Source organism: Octopus bimaculoides, chromosome 7 (assembly GCF_001194135.2).
Source record: "Octopus bimaculoides isolate UCB-OBI-ISO-001 chromosome 7, ASM119413v2, whole genome shotgun sequence".
Lineage (NCBI taxonomy): Eukaryota > Metazoa > Mollusca > Cephalopoda > Octopoda > Octopodidae > Octopus > Octopus bimaculoides.
In genome coordinates, this window is record NC_068987.1 from 88,919,755 (window position 1) to 88,923,351 (window position 3,597).

The 3,597-nt window shown below is 40.3% G+C and overlaps 1 protein-coding gene across 1 annotated transcript in view; it reads left to right on the forward strand.

Annotated features, from left to right (window-relative positions):
- The window catches only part of LOC106870565 (QRFP-like peptide receptor), a 73,878-nt gene that overhangs the window by 38,059 nt on the left and 32,222 nt on the right, over nucleotides 1-3,597 (forward strand). The window contains exon 3 of the mRNA XM_014916691.2: nucleotides 2,227-2,313. The gene's annotated coding sequence lies outside the window, so the exon portion shown is untranslated. The remainder of the gene's footprint in view (nucleotides 1-2,226; nucleotides 2,314-3,597) is intronic.

A 3,597-nucleotide genomic window follows, 5' to 3' on the forward strand; every position in this document is an offset into this window, starting at 1 on the left:
TTAGATATTTTTCCCATCTGGTACTTGGAAGTTTTGACCAATTTCTGAAATTTGGTGCCAAATTTCTAATGAACTATTTGTTAGATTCTTACGTTTAAATTGCACTGGACGACACCTTCGCGCGTCAGAAATTATTACGATGATCCGGTGTAATTCAAATATGAAATGGATTCGATTTTGAATTAATTTTCTGAGAGTAACGTCTGCACCTTTATTGAGCTTCCACACAGTTTCCGTCTATCAAATTCATTGGTCGACTTAGGGCAATAGTAGGAGGCACTTGCCTAAGGTATCACGCAGTAGGACTGAACCCGAAGTGGTTGCAAAGCATACATGCATACATACATGCATACATACATACATACATACATACATACATACATACATACATACATACATGCGGCACGATGTTGTTGCTAAAACAATTTACAATGCCATCTTCAAAAAACAGCTGTCCTGAAACAAACTTAGAAAATCCCTCTGTTGTAGAATACATTCATGAACACCAACTGAAGGAATGCTGGGGGAGTATTCCCATCAAAAATTCTGTCAAATGTAAACAGAACAGGTCGGATATTGTTGTTTGGGACAGAGGGGCAGAGGCATGTACCGTCATAGAGGTCAGCTGCCCTGTAGATATAAATATCTCTTTGAAAATCAAAGAAAAAGAGGATATCTATGGACAACTACTTCGAAACTTCCAGTTTCTTTATCCAAACTATGAATTCATATTCATACCAATAATAATTGGAGCAGTAGGTTCTGTTAGTAAATGCTTAAAGGCGAATCTGGATAAACTGGGATTTTCAGAAAGAGAAATCGACCAGCTAATTCGTACCTTACAAGTGCAGTCTATGAGTGGAACAGTAAAAATATGCAAGACTTTTCTCAAGTTCCAAATGTGAATTTGTCTGTGTTAACTACATCCCAAAGATGAAGCCTTGTATCTTTGTTTGAAACCGGCTCCTTTCTCGGTGGAAGATTTATAATAATTAAAAAATATAATAGACATACATTCAAACATACATACATCGTCATTTCATATGAAGTATAACAAAGCTTAAAACAGGAAAAAGCAACCACATTATTGAATGCCCCTTGACTCGCTAGAGACAATAAACCCTTAAACAGGTCCTGCTTTTCATCCTGCAGGATGCCCCAAATCGCCCTCTTCACCATCCAAACCCAATACGATTACTATGCTTAATCACCAACGACCCGAACGTATTACAGGTTGTACTGGGTTACATGTTACCATTAACGATTTCAAGCGACCAGACATACATACATTTATGATGGGCAACCGCACAATTTTCCCTCTACCAAATTCCACTTATAATTCATTACTCATCCCGCTACCCATGGTTGAACAAACTCAAGGTTTCAAACAATGGGGTCAAACCCGCATCCACGTGATTACGAAGCAAGCCGTACAACCGTAACTACTAATGCTTCTTTTTCACACACAACCTTATCTACATTTCTCTCTCTCCCTCTCCCTCATTCTCTCTCTCTCTCTCTCTTTCCCCCTCTCCCTCATTCTCTCTCTCTCTCTCTTTCCCCCTCTCCCTTGATTTCTGTCTTACTCCCCTCGCTCTCTCTTACTCCCCCTCTCACTTACTCCCTTCTCACACTCTTTTTCTTCCTTCTCTCTCTCTCCCTGCTCTCTTTCTTCCCTCTCCCTTTCTCTCTCTCTCTCTCTCTCTCTCACACACACACACACACACACACACACACACACACACACACACACACACAATGCACACTCTTACACATCTTCAGTCCATTTCTCTTCAGAGTCAAGCTTTTATACTCTTTTCCTGCTTTTCATCCCTCCCTCTCACCCCCCCCTTCTCTTTTCTCTCTGTCTCTCTCTCTTTTTTCTCCCTTTTTCTTTTCACCTTGTCTCTCTCTCTCTCTTCCTCTGTTTCTCTCTCTCTGTTTCCCACGTATTCTTCCTTTGCTCGTTATTCATTACAATTCCATTTCTACTTCACCATTTAAGGAACCTCCACCCCTACACATGTCTTAATATATTCGTTTCTCATTCTTCTGTTCAAATAAGCTTCAAAGTTCAAGACAGAATAAATAAATAAATAAATAAATAAATGAATGAATAAGGCAGTTCTTGAGGAAACGAATTATCTCGGCAGGAATGGAAACAGCAACAAAAAGAAGAACCAGCAGAAAAAAAATCTTATCATCGTTCTCTTTTCTTCATTTCAGCCTTTAAAGAATTCGGATTAAAAGCTGCTTTATCTTCGTCCATGAAAGCAGCAGCAGATTGCAGAGTCGAGTTAAATATTTGATAAGGTAAGAAGAAATTATTAAAATATGCTAATACATATATAAGTGAAAGTAGGTGCGGTTCTTCCGGTTGCTTTTTCTGCTGTCGTCGTCGTCGTCGTCATTGTTGTTTCTGTTGTTTGTGTATACGCACGTATGTACTGTAGGTATGGAGGCGCAATGGCCTAGTGGTTAGGGCAGAGGACACGCGGTCGTAGGATCACGGTTTCTTTGTTAAGGGTACACGTGTCTGTGGAGTGCTCAGCCACTTGCACGTTAATTTCACGAGCAGGCTGTTCCGTTGATCGGATCAACTGGAACCCTCGTCGTCGTAAGCGACGGAGTGCTAACAACAACAACAACAACAAAGTACCGTATGTAGGGAGGCGCAATGGCCCAGTGGTGGTTAGGGCAGCGGACTCGCAGTCGTAGGATCGCGGTTTCGATTCCCAGACCGGGCGTTGTGAGTGTTTATTGAGCGAAAACACCTAAACCTCCACGAGGCTCCGGCAGGGGCTGGGTGGTGAACCCTGCTGCACTCTTTCACCACAACTTTCTCTCACTCTTTCTTCCTGTTTCTGTTGTACCTGTATTTCAAAGGGCCGGCCTTGTCAAACTCTGTGTCACGCTGAATCTCCCCGAGAACTACGTTAAAGGGTACACGTGTCTGTGGAGTGCTTAGCCACTTGCACCTTAATTTCACGAGCAGGCTGTTCCGTTGATCAGATTAACTGGAACGGAGTGCTACGATATAGTCGTACAAGCACGGGTAATATATATGCATTCCGCACGTAAGTGCGAACTTAAAATCCAAGCGTCCATCATTTTAACCATATGATTATGTACTCGGAATAATTCTGCAGTAAATATGTTAGAAGAGTGAAGTAATATATATTTTTATACATAATAAGGATAAAGTCATTATTTAATGATTTATCAGTGGCCAACATACTAATAATATAAATTAAACATTATGGTATTATTAAATCATTAAATAATAACTCTATCCTTATTATATATATATATATATATATATATATACATTTGTCGCTGGAAAAAGCATATAGTATTTTACGAGTGGAATGAGTTTTCATCTCTAGCTTGCGATTAACATACACTGTGGACGGCTAGAGATGGCTAGAGATGGGAGCGATGACCTCTCCTCGCAAATAATAATCGGACACAGAATGTGTGTCGTTAGCCAGTTGGAGGAGATGTCTTCTTGTGGCTATAAACGTCAGTAGCACTGTTCTGTATAGGACGCCATACTTGGTTGGCAATTACATACATATATATATATATATATATATA